Source organism: Dysidea avara, chromosome 3 (assembly GCF_963678975.1).
Source record: "Dysidea avara chromosome 3, odDysAvar1.4, whole genome shotgun sequence".
Taxonomy (NCBI): domain Eukaryota; kingdom Metazoa; phylum Porifera; class Demospongiae; order Dictyoceratida; family Dysideidae; genus Dysidea; species Dysidea avara.
The window spans coordinates 5215842-5236111 of NC_089274.1; the positions used below are offsets into that span (position 1 = coordinate 5215842).

Here is a 20270-nt window from a genome sequence, read left to right on the forward strand (position 1 = left end):
TCTATTCAGTAACCTTGAGAAAAGTAACTGTCAAAGTTTTGAGTCATTGAGTGCTCCAGACTAGTGTTTTTTAGTGATCATCTGGAATGTTTAAACTATAAGGGTTTCTACTTGCCAATCTAATTTTAGTTATGGAAAAGTTTAAGTTTAAGCTCACCGAATGTTGCCGGCTTTCCATACCCCTGTAGTGTTCAGTGATAAGGAATTTGAAGTTACTAGACTAATCATTAGAGGACTACATTTGAATTATAAAGTTAAAGGTATGGCCCATCTGCATGGACTAGTAGTTAATGCTACTGAAATTACTTTGGTTACAGAAGCATTAGTAACAGTTATAATCTGAACAGCTATATAATCTATAATCAAGGACAAAACTAGCTATAGATAGAAACATTTTATTAGTATGGCATATATACCTAATATATACCTAATATTAGAGTTAAGAGTAGTGTGACTGCTCTATTGGAATCCCTGAATGCTCTATTAGAGTATATCGATCTTTTGCATTAAAAAATAAGTGTCTTGCTGGGTCACGTGCACTTAAGCACCTGTAATATTAATAATAGTCCTCATAAACTAGGGTTTCAGGTTTGCCATGCGGGCGCGTGACCAGAAACTAAGGTTTGACTTGGTGTGCATGGCCTAATATATCCTGGTGAACATATTTAGTCGCTAGAATGCCGACCTCTGAGTCTGAGCTTTGGCCGGGCTAAATTTGCTTGAATCTCGGGTGAACCTCACTGCCTGAATCTAGGGTGAATCTCGCTGAATATAAACTGAATCTCGGGTGAATCCACTGAATCTCGAGTGAATCCCACTGAATCTCGAGTGAATCCCACTGAATCTTGGTTGAATTCCACCGAATCTCAGCGAATCTGCATGAATCCCGGGGAATCTTAGTGAATCTCGACTGAATCCCTCGGAATCCCTGAATCTCCGGTGAATCCGTAAAGATTCTGAATCTCGTACGCGATTTCGCTGCGTTGCGGACCCCTCGAGCGTCATTTATTTTATTTATTTATTTAATGCTTTATGGTGAAAAGTGACACCAAAGGTCTGATGGTAACTTGCACCATCAGCCTGCCTAAATACAAAATTATCTACAATTATACAATGTTATGTTGATTAATTATAAATGTTTGAAGTTTGTGACTGGAGGTCTGGATTGATGACAGGTTCTGCAAGGACAAAGGAAGTGAAAGGTACAGTTGTTGCTCTCGTCAAAATTCGTTAGAAAGTGGTTCCATAAGAATGATTTAAGCTTAGATTTGAGAGTAGAATATGATGTGTTTATATCCATTATCGGCATGGCATTCCACAAAGATGGTAACCGATGGAAATAAGAATGTCGAGCTGTGTTGTTAAGGTGTTGGGGTATCAAGAGTTTATTGCTTGCTCCAGCCCTAGTAGTAGAAGAGTTGAAACTGATAAAGTTGTTGATGTTGAACTGGTAGGTTGGTGACTTTAGTGACTTGATAGCAAACAGTATGTCCTGCAGTTCAAATATGTATATGAGGGGAAGGAGCTTCAGGTTAATTAGATGATCTTTGTAGCAGCTGGTGTAGTCATTAAGGATGTGTTTAGTGGCTCGGCGTTGGATTCTCTCAAGGTTAACAATGTCTTTCATCAAATGTGGTCGCCAGATCTGAGTACAGTAAAGTAATTGCGATCTTACCAAGGATACGTACAATGTCATACTGAATTAGAGGATACAATCACCATTGCAAGATCATTACCACAATCGATTCAAAACAATGATGGTTAGGTTATAAATACAAATCAATTAATCGCAGTTATATAGTGGCAGCATAGATATTCTCTCTAATATCTATGGTGGCAGTGATCGGTCTTAGGAGATCTCATCAGTGAGGCGGACTTCCTAGGGTCATCTACGAATCTCTGCTACCTGCACATCATAACGTGGACTGATGACGAGCAAGTTGCACGGTTGCGTGGAAAGATCCTAGAAAGGCCCCTGGTGATGCTTCGGAGCATCACCTCGGACCTTTTGCACCCCGGTAATAGCTACACGGTGACTTCTCTTTTATAAATGATTTGTCTCATACTGAACTGTGACTTTAATTGTTGAGCTAGCTACCCACCCAGCAATTGTTATGATTTAGGGATGTGTGATTACTTAAAGCTGTTGCAGCAGGTTTCTCTCAGCCATTTCACCATGGCAGCAGTGCGGTCAGCAATGGAATAAAAAGCTTGAAGAGCAAAACACCAAAAGTTCCGGTAACAAGTGGGATAAAGCCACAGTCCCAGAGTCATCCTGTGCTGGACTGCTGCTACAGCTGAGGAGTTGGCAAAGGATGATTGTTTACAAATATTTTTATTGACAAGGTCTAAAAAGTAGGGCTCCAAAGGACTTTTTACATGCCTCCGTCTACACGTGCTACAAACCTCATAAGAAATATGGTGTTTTTATTGAAAAATGAACGATTATCTCAATCACAGATTTTCCTTAACCACCTCCCAGTTTAAAGAGCAGACCAAGAGGTAGCAACTGGACAGTTCACTAAGCCTAGTTGATTGGAAAAAAGAGTGCACTGGAATATCAGAATGTTTAGTTATAGGATTAAGTTGGACAATCTATAAGGTTATGAATCTTATGATTGTACTGTTATGTGCTGATCTGGTATACAGGCTGTGCCTTTAGCCATAGATTATTATAATCTATACTTTAGCTACCAGTACTTAGTCATAATCACAACCTTTTTGTGATGCTAGGGCATACATCTACCCTAATGTGAGAAGCACACTAACACTTTATTTTATTATGTACTAGCATTAGTACCTGCCCTACATGCAGGACCATGTCCACACTAACTAAAAGTCATAAACAGCACCATGTATTCACACGGCATACATGGTGATATCACTTTCAAGCCTGAAAGCAATATCATACTGAAATGTTGTGACCATGATAAAAGTCATGAAATCAGACATTCTCAATCCACTAACCTGTATGTATATGTTAAAGCATAGCCGCGAGTGCTATATGAAAAATAAAGTACGAGGCGCGCGGCCGAGTACTTTATTTTTCATATAGCACGAGCAGGGCTATGCTTTAAATGATTTATGGAACTTTCTAGTCGTGTAGCTTCACCATGTACTAGGACTCGTATTTAACAAGCGTTGCACGAACTATTAGCAGCCTGAACGAACACAAACTAGTTTAACAAAGTAACTCACGTGTATTTCACCATAGTTTGGCATAGTAGACGTTCATCGCGTCTTTTGGCTGGTTTTGCTCGCAACCCACAATCGATTCTATTGTGAGTCACATGGTGAAGTATTTCCGTGATATCTCCAGGAGTTGTTAGTGATGGGCGATACCAGGATTTTCAGAACGATATGATATCGATACGATATTGACTAAAATTGACCGATATTGATACTTTTCGATACGATATTGTAACATTAATTTGCACGTGTAAATTGCTAGTTTTCACATATTTTGATATTAGGTAGCTATACACAATGGGGATTTCCTGTCCACATACACAAGAGTAACAGTAATTGGAAAATTGCTGAAGGTAATGGAAAGCTACAATTAACTATTAAATAAGCTAAAATAGACATTTTAAAATTAAATCAGATCACGTGATGTATCGTATCGAAATATCGAGTTTTGAATAATATATCGATACTTTTCGATATCAGCAAAAAATCAAACGATACGATATAATATCGATATATCGCCCAACACTAGGAGTTGTCCGTTTACATTAACAAACGTAACAGCAACGTTACCTTCTCCCACCCATCATCGAAGCATTTAGGTATGTCTATAAAAGTAATCCAGTGGTAGAACTCGTATTGGCTGGGGTGATTGATCACTCAGCGGCGAGGCTATCAACCTTCACCGGCTTGGGTGATTAGTCGTACTGGCGCGAGCCCCGTAGGCTATTATCCTACACCAAGGCACGTGGGCAACTGTGCTTTATTGCCCACAAATAGTGCTTTATTGCACCGCAAAGAGTGCTTTATTGTGAATAAAGCACTCTTTGCGGTGCAATAAAGCACTCTTTGTGGTCGATGAAACAGTTGGCCGGCTGAGAGTGTACTTTATGAAATTTAAAGTACACTTTCCCTTTGATCTCGCCCACGCAAAGTTCTATAAAGTCTTATAATGAGTTTGTTGATGTATGGACACTATACATTACATGGTTCCACAAAACTTTTTCAAAGAGTACTGTACATACTGACAGATTAAATTTATATTACCTGTGTACACATAATTATATTAAATGCATCAGTAATGTTCATTGGTATGACTGTACACAGTGTCATCAACTGTAGAGAGCATAGGAACACACAATATTAGTGTGTGTCCGGATAGTGAGAATGCAAAACTGAAAGCTGAAAGCAACCGACCAGTCTTAAGCCATATTCCAATAGAACACAAAATTATTTACTTTCCAGACAAGACAACATACACTGATGTGATATAGCTTAGGGATGCGGTGATTATGCTAGCATAATTTCGGGAATAATAGGTATGTGTGGGAATCAGGAATTATGCTAGCATTCTGAGGTGATTATAAAGCTTTAACAGTAGGAAAATATGCAAATTGCACAATTCCGTTAAAAAAAATCGAGATACTCTAATAGAGCAGTCAGAAACTCTAATAGAACAGTCCAGGGGCGGCGGAACGGGGTAGGAAGGGTAGGCAAATGCCTACCCAACTTTTAGTGGTAACTATTGAGCCATGTTCCAAGTCCATAGAAAGCAGTCTGGTTGCTCTGATTTTTTAGGATCGCTTTTGGTTATTATCACTCGAGATACTCTAATAGAACAGTCATCGATACCCTAATAGAGCAGTCAGTGGCTATTCATTCCATTAGACTATATTAGCTATGCATTATTTTATAGATGTGAAATTGTCTCCAGATTCAATCGCAGAAAGCAATTTTTCAAAAAATTTCTGGAGCTGGCCTAAGCATGTTGCAAATGCTGGTTGTGATTGCACAACTATGATGCTGGTGATGGTCATAGAAGTATGATCTTACAGTTGCCTACCCAACATGTAGACGCTTCCTCCGCCCCTGCAGTCACTGAATATTTACTGTAACAAAGCAGTCATACTGAAACAAAATACTCTAATAAAACAACCAGCTAAAGAATGCAAGAATATTTGAAGCTTAAACATCAATGAAAATGGTCTGATACAGCAATTAACTGGCATTATTAGCCAATTATAGTAGCTTAATTTTGGGAATAATGGGCAATTCTCAAAAGCATAATAGGTAATTTTTTGAGCACTGCTCAAAAGCATAATGCTCAAATTTTGGAGCATAACAGCCTCATGCCTAATATAGCTTCCCATGGCCCTGGGGTGGATCTAGGGTTTGACAAGGGGGGCGCACCATGACTATAGGGTAGCGTAGGTAGCAGTATAAAGCAGGGGGTCTGGGGGCATAACCCCCAGAAGCTATAGGTATTTTATGTTTCAGGACTGAATTTTTGATGTATAGAGTAGTTTTTTTATGCACAAATATATTAACTTTCTAAGTGGTCTACATTGATAAAGAGCTGCATGCATGTAGGGATCAGTGGCAGTCATGAGTTCAGCTATGAACTTATGACCATTTTGTGATGCCAGGGTTTTGATGTGCAATACATCTACCCTAATGTGAGAGAAGCACACTAACACTTCATTTTATAATTTTAGTAAGATTTTACAGCACAAGTGCTAAACGTCTGCAGAACACTTGGTCCTACAGACATTTGAAAAGTTGCAGAAAGGAGAAAAAATTCATGACTGGACCTGGGTAGCCTTGATCCAGTAGCCATCGGCATACAAAGTATGCCTATGTAGGGGGTCGTGGGACATGCTCCCCAGGGAAATTTTTGGAAGTTAAATCCTCTGGGAGATTCAATTTAAAGAGTTTATCAAATAATATTTTACTGTTGTATTAGGGTGACTGCTCTATTAGGGTATCTGGATTTGCTTGTCCAGATTTTGGAACCTCAGAAATCCCCCAGACTGAGATATACAAAACAAAATCTGTCTTGTCTGCATGCTCCACCCACTCCCTAGAGATAAAGGGATTTTGAAATTCTGGTACTCTTGCCAATTCCTTAATATTCCTTTGGTTGACTTTATAGAAATAGCAGTGATTACAGTTGTCAGTGCCCCCAGATGTAGCTAAATGGTGATGAAAAATGTCTTATTGATTACGACAAACTATACAATATAGCTACAGGGGCCTAGACTCAGGGGTATTAAGCTCTCAGGGGTGGATCCAGGGGGTTCTGTGATTTCCAGATCCAGAAACCAGTCAAGTATATTCAGACAATTTTGCATTGATTTGCAAAGCGGCGTATCAAAGGTTTAGATCAAAATACTGTGATTTTCTAAGTTACTCTACACAGTCTAAAATCATATTTCAAGAGTGTTTAAGACCCCCAGAATGGCATCCATATTTTGTTGTATGTTTCATACTTCACATAGCTCTACCTCTAACTAGCCTGCTTGTGATACTATGCCAGCCTATACGAATCATGTTAAAATGTCAGTTTTATAGATTAGAATACAAAATTTCCTGTTGAAGCAAGCCCCTAGATTTAAGCCATGATTTAAGTGTATACGTGCAACAGAAAATTTGGAAAGCTGTCCGGCCGGCACCAAAATTAATGAATCCCGATATGCAACGGGAAGCAGGCGCTTATAACCATAGCAACCGTGTGTTTAAGCACTTCTTTAAAGGATGAATTCGCTAGGTGCTCTCTAGGCGTCTTCTACTCCAGCTGGTTGTCTTACAACTATCCTATGTGAGTTATAATTATATATGTTGTATTGCTCTGGGCACCATTGATAATAGGGGTCCTTTATCTGTGCATGCAGTTATCAATGTCATGGCCCCATCCCAGGATCATATCATTATGGGACTAGTGTCAATCTCCTCACTACTGGGGCAAAGAAAGTTATTTATTTATTAAGACTTTTGTTTGATGACCTTATTCACCTTATATATATATAAAATTCACTTTGAGCTGTCATTGTCCCAGGGGTGTAATCCGCTCTCTCACCCCAGACCACAAGGGTCTGGTGACACGCAATGCAATATCTTGGTAGTGACACATGGAATTCATTGGTTGCCAATCAGATTCTAGATAGCCCCTTGTGTCAGTTATTTTGGTATGACTAGAATTCAGTGTGTTATTTATTGTTGTCTCCTGTTCTGGTCACAGTCTTCTGACCCTTTTTTCAGTGTACTGGTCACAGTATTAAGCTTTCGACACTTTTTATCATATCCTATGCAAAGCTCCATCATCAATACATGCCACACAATTTGTAATGTGTAGCTGATGCCATATACTGTAATTACAACCAAGTATTTCTATTGCATGTCACCGGACCATTATTGTCAGGAGGTGACACTAACCATGGTCATTATGTAGATAACTAGCTGTGGTCATTATGTAGATGCCAACCCCTTTGTTTGTGTGTGTGTGTGTGGGGGGGGAGGGGGGGTGATGTAGCTCTACCATACAACAGGAAATTTGCAGGAAGGAAAAGCTGATGAATCCACACTTTATCAGCTTTAATGCAATGTCACTTTTACAGGTATACTTACTTAAATTCATGCTGATACATGTATGTCACATTCGTCAGGTTTTTCTTCTGTGCAAAATATCTGTCGTGTGGTACCTGTCTAGTAAGGCTACAAATATTTTACCTGAAGGTGGCCATTATAGGCATGTTTTATTGAGTAAGTGTGACTGCTCGTCCATGCAGCTACTGTATTTCATTCAAGCAATGCATCTGCATGATCTAATGGATACAAGACAGAACCCTAAATGTCTACCAATGGTGCATGTATAGTGAATTTTCCTATGTCTGTGTGGCACAAATGTTATAACCATACATGCACTTCTGCACACACAGAGGAGTACGCACTGTATGTAAATCATTTCCATGTGGGAATTAAGATTCTTTCACTGTTGGTCCTTTACTTTTATGTGTGTAATTCACAATGAATATCCATGGTAATGTGTAAGTCAGTGTAATAGTGGAGCCATGTACATCTATATTTCTTAAAGAGCCTTGTAGTGTATAGTTTTTTTTTAATGTTACATTTCATCATTACAAAATCTGCGTGTAGTGTGTATGCAATCCTCCTTGTTCCTCCTAACAGTAACCTGATTGGATGCTGCAGAACCAGTAATGGATGCGGTGCCAGCAACAGCATCAGCAGTCTCAAGTAAGATATGTATTTTACTGTACTTGTGTTGTATACTTGTATTTGATTGAATATTTACATTATGAAAAATGTGTTGCCATGGGTAGCTGCAGGGAATTGCAAAAATGGTCAGCCAAAGTTATGTTTTAGTAAATTAATTGTGTATTTATTACAAGTTGTTGATAATTCTATACATTGTATACATAACAGGGGCGGATCCGGGGGGGGGGGGGGGCTTTGGGGGCTGAAGCCCCCCCTTCATATTTAGGCTTTACTTGATCAATATGCTGAGTATTATAATGAAATTTTGTCTTAGCATAATTATATGATCACTAATAATACAAATACTCATAAAACCACCTTATAAACATCTTTCCAAGGTATTATCAGTGGATTTATGCTAAAGTTTATGCAACAAGGACCCGGATCAGCATTGGAGGTGTACAAGATCGAGATACTCTAATAGAGCAGTCAGCTAACTACTCTAATAGAACATTCACTGGAAACATGTAGTTGGTTCTGCTATGGAATTTTTCAAATCTGCCTGCACCTATACATACAATGAAGTGCATTGGTCTGTTTAAAGGGCTTCATTCATCTACTTGTGTAGTTAATATGCATGGAAATACTTAATTCAGGTACACAATTTCCATTGAAATGCTCTCAGATTCAATCTTGTATTGTTCAAATTTCAAACTTTTCCACTTTCAACATTCTTATTCTAACATGCATGCACCTAGCTATTCAGTGTTGCATGTGTGCAATTATGAGAGAGGTACATCATGTACTTGGTTGTCTGTACCTACCCAAACTTTTCCATTAGCAAAATGCTTCAGAGAGCCATACCTATAATCTAAAGGCAGTATATAAAATATCTACAGGCAGAAAATATTATGAATTTTATGTGGAAATGTCTCCAATTGCAGTATTTTAGCATCTATTTTTCAAAATTTTCCTGGGGGGGCATGCCCCCAGACCCCCCTAGTTCCAGCATGCTTCGCATGTTGGGAAGTGTGCTTTGCACACCTCTACCCAAGAGATTAGTACCTTGAGTTAGCCCCCCCCCCCTTTTATAAATCCTAGATCCGCCCCTGCATAAGTACAGAACAGTAGTAATATGTATGTGCATACAATTAATTTTGCATTAGATGAGGACTTTGCATGTACATAGATTTGTAGTGTAGTGTGTCTGTGTGTGTAGAGATGGGCGGTATTGCATTTTTGAGAACGGTACGGTATTGAGAAAAATACCTAAATACCTTTAAATATCTTGTATGTCACTCTCGTACCCACACCTGTGTCAGTAGTAAAAGTTTTCTAATCAACTGGACTACATACAAAGAAAGGCTTGAATTGCCCCTAAAAGTAATCAAATCACAATGCTGGTGAATATTAGTTCATGGTTTAGTGGTAATGTGCAGTGGTGCAGTGTAATAAAATGAAGCTTGGCTTCATGTATGGTACCACTAAACCATCAACTATAACTACATGTACATTAAAATCGGTATTCAGTACTTTTGAAGCCAACATCGGTATCTGAAAATACCTTTGTTAACTACTGTTAACTACTAATACCTAAATACCTCCCAACCCTAGTGTGTAGTGCATGACTAAACAAACTACATAGTTACAGTTGTTGACTTGTTGTACATACATGTACCGTCCCATCAGTTTTACAGGTATCTCACTATGTGACAACCATGTTTCTTTGGTCCACTATTAATTAACTAGGTAAAGTACTCTTAAAGTCTCCAATTCTATTTATTAGGCTGGTAACTCAAAGGCTGCAGCACAAGTTGCTGTCACTGGTCCCTGTAAAGTAGTAATAATAATAGTAGTGTACAATCATAAGCACATTAGTGTTGCACCAATATGACATTTGCCGATATTCTGCTAACCGATATTGCTTCATATTTTCAAGGTGATAAACGTAGCCAATTTGATATAGTACTGAATGCCTGTCTCAGCAAATTTTACTAGTAGTGGACCAATTGTAATTCCAATAGTGCTACAACAATAGGTAACAGTACTTTTAAGCAGTAATAGCAACATTGTTATGTAGGAGAATGTAACATTATGCATTTGTAAATACCATTTGGTGCACATGAGTATGTATTTCTAAATTAATACATTTTCTGCCAATCCAATACTGATATACAAAAATGTAGCTGATGTATGGTTTTTCTGATACTGATGCGATTATTGGTGCAGCACTAAATTAAAGCACTTACTGTATGTACATACCCTTACTTGGACTGCTGATGCTGTTTCATTGTTACTGCTACCGCTGCCAATATTGATCATACAGCTTCCACTGTCAGTAAAAAGAGGATTACATAATACACAGTACAGTGAACATACAGATTAAATGCCTTAATGTGTAACTGAGGTAAAAAACTACAGTACTATGTGAGCCCAATGGCACTCCATTATTAATATCAAGAACACTCCTTACAAATTTTTGAATATGCATAAGGTATGCATTATGCGCTACAGCCTGTAGGGTGTTTATAAAACAATTGGACCATTGTACAATTGATGCACCATCTAATAGTATCCCCTGACAATTCCATAGCAACCACTGCCTAGAAACCAGCTATAAGTACTGCCACAGAGGCTCACATATGTACAGTCAAATAACCTGTATAATTATAACTATGCATACACAGAGGAATCTCAGGAAGTAATCAACTGAAATTGAACATGCTAACACCTAGTTGCTACACTACATAGCAATTTTCAAATTAGATATGTTTGGCCTATTATTGATAATTAGATTTTAGTTTAGAATCACTCTTCTTTATGTTCGAACAAATTGATTAACAATCTATATTGCACTTTGTGTGGGATGAATAAAAGTGCCAATGTGTACTGTATTTCCGTATAATAAACTAGTATACTGTATGTGCACTGTATCTGCCACATTATGTGGATATACAGTACAAGAATGCTACAAAACAAGGGCAGTATGATTGATCACATGCGTGACATTGTAACTGAAATCACTGATATAATCCTACCAATTTGATCTATGACTACAAATAGATTATAAGAACAATGTACACTTAGTCTGATCACTGGATATTGAAGCAGTTTAGTTACTCAAGATAAAATGCTATGAGCAAGATGACCAGGAAGTACAATTAACACTTAAAGTACTGCCTATGCTTGTGTGTACAAAAATACAGCACTTGTGAGTGTCTCAAGACTAATACAGAAGTCAGCTTTGCCCCATGCTGTATAGTAGTCTCTCAACACACCATACATGTCCACACCTCCTAATGCTGTGTTTTCCATATGCACATCCAACGGTACTTTCACTACAATGCAATCAACATTTGCTTTTATGTAGTAATAACTTGGTCCACATACAGTAAGACATGCCTATAATGGCCACCTTCAGGTTGCAGCCTTACTAGACAGGTATTATATGACAGAAAATTTGACAGAAGAAAAACCTGATGAGCACAAATATTTTGTCAAAGCTGATGAAGTATGAATTTGTCAGCATTTCTTTCCAGCAAAGTTCCTGCTGTATGGTAGCTGCATCAAATTGTGGTTTACTAAGGTCATCAGTATACAGGTGGACACCAAGGCAGGTTCCATTGCACTACCATGACTAATGGTCACCTGTTCAAGCACTTTAGTATATCATGCCCCATGTATTAAATGATCTTCCCCCCCCCCCACACACACACACACACACAGGGATTTGACAGTTATATAATGACCATGGCTAGTGTCACCTCCTGACAATAAGGGTCTGGTGACATGCTATAGGAATGCTTGACAGTAATTACAATATATTACATTAACTACACATTACAAATTTGTGTGACGTACATTGATGATGGAGGATATGATAAAAAGTGCACGCGTTGGGAGACTGTGACCAGAACAGGAGACAACAATAAATAATAAACTGAATTCTAGTCATACCAAAATAACTGACACAAGAGGCTATCTAGAATCCAGGGGCGGATCCAGGGGGGGCTTTGGGGGCTGAAGCCCCCCCCCCTTCATATTTAGGCTTTACTTGATCAATATGCTGAGTATTATAATGAAATTTTGTCTTAGCATAATTATATGATCACTAATAATACAAATACTCATAAAACCACCTTATAAACGTCTTTCCAAGGTATTATCAGTGGATTTATGCTAAAATTTATGCAACAAGGACCCGAATCAGCATTGGACGTTTACAAGATTGAGATACTCTAATAGAGCAGTCAGCTAACTACTCTAATAGAACATTCACTGGAAACATGTAGTTGGTTCTGTTATGGAATTTTTCCAAATCTGCCAGCACCTATACATGCAATGAAATGAACTGGTCTGTTTAAAGGGCTTCATTCATCTACTTGTGTAGTTAATATGTATGACAATACTTAATTCAGGTTCACAATTTCCATTGAAAATGCTCTCAGATTCAATCTTGTATTGTTCAAATTTCAAAATTTTTCACTTTCAACATTATTATTCTAACATGCACCTATTCAGTGTTGTGCAATTGTGAGAGGGGTGCATCATGTACTTGGTTGTCTGTACTTGGTTGTCTGTACCTACCCAAACTTTTCCATTAGCAAAATGCTTCAGAGAGCCATACCTATAATCTAAAGGCAGTATATAAAATATCTACTACAGGCAGAAAATATTATGAATTTTATGTGGAAATGTCTCCAAATTGCAGTGTTTTAGCATCTATTTTTCAAAATTTTCCTGGGGGGGCATGCCCCCAGACCCCCCTAGTTCCAGCATGCTTCGCATGCTGGGAAGTGTGCTTCACTACCTCTACCCAAGAGATTAGTACCTTGAGTTAGCTCCCCCTTTTATAAATCCTAGATCCGCCCCTGGAATCTGATTGGCAACCAATGAATTCCATGTGTCACTACCAAGATTTTGTATTGCATGTCACCAGACCCTAGGGTGAGAGAGATTACACCCCTGGGACAATGACAGTTCAAGTGAATTGTATAAGGTCATTAAACAAAAGTCTTAGTAAATAAATAAACAATTCTTAGGAGGAAGGGATTCAGTAACTTTCTTTGCCCCAGTAGTGGGGAGTTTGACACTAGCCAGTGTTGTCCCTTAATGATATGATCCTGGGGTGGGGCCATGACATTGATAACTGCATACACAGATAAAGGACCCCTATTATCAGTGGTGCCCAGAGCAATACAACATATATAATTATAGGATATATAGTTGTAAGACAACCAGCTGGAGTAGCAAGGAAGACGCCTAGAGAGCACCTAGCGAATTTATCCATTAAAGAAGCGCTTAAACAGGTGGGGTCTATTCTACGGAACGGAACGGAACGGAATGATGGACTAAACTACGGAAACGGAATGCTTTCTCAAATTGAAGCTTGCAGCTTACCATTGCTGTACAAGTTATCGGTGGCACTTCCAGCAGGTAATCAAACGTACCCCAAGAAAGATAAAACGAATTTAAGGATCGATTGTGGGTTCTTGTTGGTTGTCATTAGTAACGAAGTAGAGTTCTACTAATTGTGGGAATAGCTGACTCAATGTGTTCATCTTCGGATGTATCAAGTAAGGAACTTAATGCATGACTTGTTTTTACTAGTATGTGAGTTGTTTTTGCTTACTTTGACTTCAGAATGTACAGTCTGGGGCCCAGCCTTTCTAATCGGCATAGGCTAAATCAGTATGTAACTACACTACAAAGGAAACAAGTATGGTGACAAGCTTAGTCTAAGCAGAATCTAAAGGAATTTTGTGCAGTTTGTGAGGAGCAAACATTCAGATACCTCAAGGAGGCTATATTGTGTGAACATCAATGATTCATTAACAGAGTAGTGGACTCAGAGTAGTGGACTAATGCCAGATATCTCAGCCTGAGTAGTGAGTTGGATCCAGGATGGGGTCTATTTTACAGAATGGAATGCTTTCTGAATCAAAACTTGCAGCTTGGCCAGCCGCTACCATTGCTGAAATTGTATTTTATCAGTGGAACCTCCAAGAAAATGGAATAGGATAATAATAAAATATTAATAGCTGTCTCATGCAGTGATTGTTCTGCTGCCTGATATATCAAGTAGGTCTCTTCAATTCATTTATTGCATGACCAAGGAAAGTTTTGTTACTACAATACAGTAGCTGATTGGATGTCAGTTGTTTCTGTTGATCTTGACAAGATAAATAGTTTAGAAGACCACTAATTTCTTCAGTTTCAGAGCGTAATATCCGCAAAGAAATTAACTAGAAAGTTACTGGTGACAGGAAAAGGCTAGGTGATCATGACTTTATTCAGTCTAATAAACAGAATATATGGTTGATTGAGGGAGGTATCACTTTCAGAATGCTCAGACGACCAGCGATGAGATACATGGATTCATCAAATTTTTGTTGCGGTTGGAGACATTATCCAAAAGCAAACTGACTGTGTAATATTAATTCACTTTCTTTATATTTTCTCAATTTTGAGCCTGTATACAAATAATTAAATTTTTCTTAGTCAATAGAAATCCTAGAATAAGATGGGAGAGAAAATTTATCTTTGTGCTATACAGTACAACTTCAAAGGAAAATGAAGAAAACATAGACAAATCAATAAAATTAGTACAACTACAATAAGGTGAATTACAGATTTAAATACTTAATATGAATTAGAGCCTTTAGATAATTATTGCTCCAAAGTAAAATTGTAGATGGAAAAAACAGACTGGTGAGATCTTGGATTTATACAAATACTCTTACTATCACTTGAGGATCTTATCTGGTGAGTGTTCTCATAGATAGTATATGTATATAACTAAGACTTGTGAAGTGTGTTTCTTGAATGTCAGTAGGTTAGTCCTGTGATGACAGACAGTTAAATGGACATGACTGGTTACATACTGTAGCACGTGCTCACTTGTACATGCCACTAGTTGCCATGGCGTCACAGGGGCAGATACAGGGGGGTCAAAGGGGGCTCTTGACCCCCCTCCAAAATTTTTTAGTATACCAAGATCGAGATACCCTAATAGAGCAGTCACTCTAATAAAGCAGTCACAGTATTAGAACAGTGTGTAGTGAGCTATTTAAGGATTTTTGTGTATTTTATCAACTATAAATGCTTGATTGATAAGGTGAGCAGCTATTGCCAGCTGGCTGTGACCATTTTTTTTTGGTCTCACCTTATCAAACCAGAGACAATGTAGTACCTCAGTTCATTTTTGCCCCCCTCCTTTCCATAAGTCTGGATCCGCCTCTGCGTCATTAGTTTTCTTCACTGATGAAGTAGGAACTCTTTAAGACAGTAGTATCACAATTGTAGTTTGTGTGATGATGCTCCTTTCTGTAACTATGGCAACAATAATAGTTGTGTGAATGTGGTTGGTGCTCACCTGTCCTGCAGCAGCTTTGATCATGTGGGTGGACACTTTGTTATAGTCAATAAATGCTTCCCTTATCCCCTTGACAACACAGCCATTCTGAGGCTGGAGAAGTACATGGCCCTCACAACACACACCAAGATGGTAACAACACATCCAGGGCCGCCCACAGGGGGGGACAACTGGGGCATTTTGCCCCGGGCCCCAGCCTGAAAGGGGCCCCAGGAGGCCCCATGAAGGGCCCCCTGAATAACTGTTTAAAAGATCGATATACTCTAATAGAGCAGTCAGATCTAAATACTCTAATAGAGCAGTCACAGTATTCTTCAGGGAGCAGTGTAGCAAGCTTATAGATAAGGAGATATGGTTGGTGATGGGTAGTTATTGTCATTTCCAGCAGGTTGTGACCTTTTTTTTTTTTTTTTTTTTTGGTCTTCACCTTACAACTTGGGTCAAGGGCCCCACTTTAACTCTTTGCCCTGGGCCCCTTAATTTCTCTGGGCGGCCCTGAACACATCACCACACCTACCTTTATGGTCCATGCTACCATTCCAACTGGGCTCTGTAGTAAGGCTTCAATTATGCTTATTTGGTAGGCCTGTTACGATGGCGGAAATGTGATACAGTAGTATGCTGTTGTCATGCAAACCTTGTGTTGTAACAGCTATCACTATGGCAACATGTTACATAAATCAGGGTAGCTACATTTCGTGTTGGACTAGTTGAGGTGTCCACAGTAATGTTAACCTTGCCTAACAACGGAGTGGCACAATTGATTGTGTGAAAAAAATCACACAACTTATCATACCAGTGTCTCTGAAGTTGTCATCATGGTGATAGTGCCGTACAATTCATCTCATTATGAAATACCACAGTCAACACCTGTGACAAGATCACATGACCTCACAAGATAATACACAAGTAATGGTTCCCACATGTCACCTTTATTTTGTACCATGCGATTTGTCACAGCAGTTGCAACAGTATCGATATGCTGTACAAAATGATTTCCTAGACAATGGCTTTGTTAGCTTACAGTATAGTTGAAAACACCCATAAAAAATTCTTTAATCATAGCCTTCCCAAATAGCACTACTAACAAACCAACTGTTGCCACAATAAACATATCATAGGAGTTGATTAATACAGTACATGAGTTTTCATGTCCCAACAACAGACCAAGTTAGAGGGATCTATATACTTGACATGGTCACTACTGTATATTGAGGTGGTCTTATAAATGAGGTCATGAAGTACATCTCAGTTGTGTTTGGGACCTATATACTTGACAAGGTCACTATACTGAAGTGATCTTACAACTCTTGGCCTAGTGACTCATATGACCGTAATTGTCATAGTGGGTTCCATAGTCTCCTTTAGTAAACATAAAGCTTCACTACAGCAGCACTATAGTATTGGATTATAATAGAATGATGGTATATGTTATAGCTCCCAACGGAACTGCTTCTAGAACACCTACTACTGAAACTAGTACTGCATGTGCACACTAAAAGGATTAGAAAATGGCAAGCCATAGATTATATATTCCCTAGGTGGGGAATATATAATCTATGCCTGAACAATGTGACTTCCGTAAAACAAACAAAAAGCGGTAAATTCACAAAATGTAAAAATTTTCTAACTCAGAAGTGGGCCCACAAAAATGAGTTCTTCCCTGTCAATTCACCTGAGTAAATGATGCAAACTTAGCTGTGCTATTTGTGGGGTCACCAAGCTGAACCCTCGGCTGGACTGGACACTGAATGACTGACATACTGGCATATCAAATGAAGATAGCTACTCATGTAGTCTCAGGAAATCCAACTAACCAACAATTGCAGTTTACACTATCTTACCATATAGATATACTCAGTGTTCACTATTTCATGTTCTCAGTTATAGCCTTCATTTCCTCCACTCCCAGCAAGTTCAGCCCATGGCAAATCTGTTTCAGTCATCTCGTGTGTTGTGAGGTGACAAAGGAAATTTTCACCTAGTAAGACTAGCTGCCTGTATAATTCGCTCCTTGACTTCGCTACATCACTTGAGAAGAACCCCAAGGAACCTAGCTGGGTTGATCCGAGGGTTTTGTCCCCGAGATTCACCAACCCCCTGAGTAGTGTGACTTTACGTAAAACAAACAAAAACGGTAAGTTCACCAAACGAGAAAAATTTTCTAAGTCAGAAGTGGGCCCAAAAAAAAATTGGCTCTGGGCGGTTGTTGACTGCCGGAGATGACGCACCAGAAATCTTAATTCCTCGCAGAACTTGCTGAAGTCGTGGCATTTGACTGATGTCGGGCGGCGAGTGAGCTTGCTCAACGTGAGACTGGCGAACCGACGATAAATATACTTTGATAGTATTATAGGAGATTATTATTATTATTATTATTATTGTTTACTGAGCAGTCAGCCCTACTGGTGTGCTCAGGAATCACATAAACAAATACATTAGGTACAATAATATGATTGGAGTCTAGCTGTAAATAGAACAGTATCTGCAATTTCAATTGTATCAGTTGGTAGTATGTTTCAGTCGTTTATTGTTCTTGAGAAATAGCTGTTTTGGTATGCCGTGGTGGGTATCTAGCAGCATTTTGATACTAAGAGCAAGTTCATCAGTGTAAGGAATCAAGTGTTACACCATTTTGTTTGCTGGTATGTAAAATGTGTGGAAAAGGTACCTTTCCACAAATCCGGTCACATTTTAACTCAACTATTCTAAAGAACATACAGTATACCAGCTTGTGTACTTTCAAAGCAATAGCATTTCCACTGTGGAGAAATGAAGTCATTTATTATAAAAATGTAAGGTGGAAATCCATGACAAATAAGGCAGTAGACAGCCGGATGAGCCAATAAATCAATATACTGCTTTACGGAGCACGCCCTGACCAGTTACACTGTCTTACAATTCGTGAAATAACTCCATATTTATGTACCATAGACCCTCAAAATTTGGCAGAGGCACTGGTGAAGCGTTTCTTTACAGGGCTATGGAAAGATTTTTCGCGATTCGCTGTTGACGGGCGTGATATCACTTGTTGAAAAATGCAGGTTTGCATTTTAACCAGTTTCCACGTTGTTATCGTTAAAAAGGATTCCATAGAATTGTTCTACAAGGTGAGAAACCATAAGAGCCAAGGCGCCTTAGCGCTAGGTTGTTTCTGGGGTGAGTTATTTTTAAAATCGGCTCGTAAGTTCAGAGTTTAATAACCACGAAATTAAAGCGGTTGATTTCACGAAACTTGGCATGCTAGGCTACAACATTACAGGCTACATAAGAACCCTTTAAACTTAGACTACATGGTTCACAACTGGAGTTCTCCACCACCCTAAAATAGCTAATTAAGCGCGTTGGCTAATTTTAATCGTGACAAATGGGCATTGTACGGCTTCACATAATTACTTCAGCGCCACCTTAAGAAGTAGAGAAGAGTTACTACAAATGAGGTCACTCCTTAAGGAATGGGAGGAGCTAGTGAGCTAGCCGCTTCGAGGCTAACGTCGCGAAAACAGCCACACATGTTGAGTTAACAGAAGCACGTACCTTGGTTGGCCTCGGAAGAGGTAGCCGAGAGAGGTTCTGAGAAGAACCGGTAGCAGCCTCCAGGGTTGGAGCAGTGTTTGGTCGTGTAGTTAGAGCCACTCGTTGTGCCACACCTTCAATGCACTCCCTGTGCGTAGCCAAGCCCAGAATAATTGCCAGAACATCTTCGTCTCGCAACGAAATCTCCATTGAGCTGAATTCAGTTGAGCGTAAAGACCGAGCTCTCACCAGCAGTTAGTAGTTTAACTAGACCGTTGCTTAGTCTGGCGCCGCCCGCCCCTTCGCATAAAGTAAGGGTCTGGTGAAATCATAGAATCTATGATTTCACCAGACCCTTACTATACTAAATACATAATGGATTGGAAACGCAATACATTTGACGGTTACGGGCTCGATACGGTCACGTGATTTATGGCAACGTTACCAAGTGTACGAACTGCAGTTGTTCTTAACACTGAGACTACTATTACAGGTTTTATAAAGCGTTAAATCATTGCTAAATGACTCAGCTATTTATTGGTTTGTGACTGAAGGTTAGTCGTTTCGTACAACCGAAGGTGTGAAGGAAGGAACGCGAAATTTGTGTTCAAAAACTACTGTGGGGGTTTTAGTGCATAGGGCGTATGACGTACGAAGTTTTAGAAGTGCTGAACAGTTTCGCCACATCGTAATGAATACAAAATAATTATTTTTAGCACTGTACAGCAGTTACTTTCCGTAAGCGAAGCGAAAGAATGGCTACATGACGGTAGTGGCTGTGGGGGTTTTCCTGGCTTTGTGAAACCAAGTCTAGCGATACATGCTATACTAAAGAAAAGTTCATACCTTCGTGAGTGCTAAAAAAAGGATGAACGAATTAAAAAAGACACCTGTTTTCGAGAAAACTCTGGGCGAATTCGACAAAAATGTATTGTGCCTATTGAAAATGCTGCTGTGTCCCGTAAATGTCATCACGTGACCGTATCGAGCCCGTAACCGTAAAATGTATTGCGTTTCCAATCCATTATGTATTTAGTATCTATGGTGAAATATACTAAATCATTTCTAGCGCCCAGATTCGGCGCTAGCCATTTAGTGCATGCCAATGACATTCACACAGAAATTGCCTTGGCAACACAATGCTTTTGTTCGAATTGAAGTGCAATTATCTGACGTAACAAGCATTACGTGCGCTGTCTAA

At 39.1% G+C, this 20270-nt stretch overlaps 1 long non-coding RNA gene across 8 annotated transcripts; it reads right to left on the minus strand.

Moving 5' to 3' along the window:
* Positions 1–9793: 9793 nt before the first annotated feature.
* LOC136249025 (uncharacterized) lies at positions 9794–17202 on the minus strand. 8 transcript variants are annotated; one of them, XR_010697993.1, is made up of 8 exons: positions 16350–17202; positions 16191–16293; positions 16071–16139; positions 15554–15646; positions 15344–15504; positions 10447–10510; positions 10095–10204; positions 9794–10008 (listed from the first exon to the last, which is right to left on the minus strand). It is a non-coding gene; the product is annotated as an uncharacterized lncRNA (long non-coding RNA). The 8 variants fall into 8 exon arrangements; XR_010697988.1 differs by having other exon boundaries at positions 9796–10008; positions 15371–15504; positions 16350–17200; XR_010697994.1 differs by lacking the exon at positions 10095–10204 and having other exon boundaries at positions 9797–10008; positions 15371–15500; positions 16350–17198.
* Positions 17203–20270: the final 3068 nt, after the last annotated feature.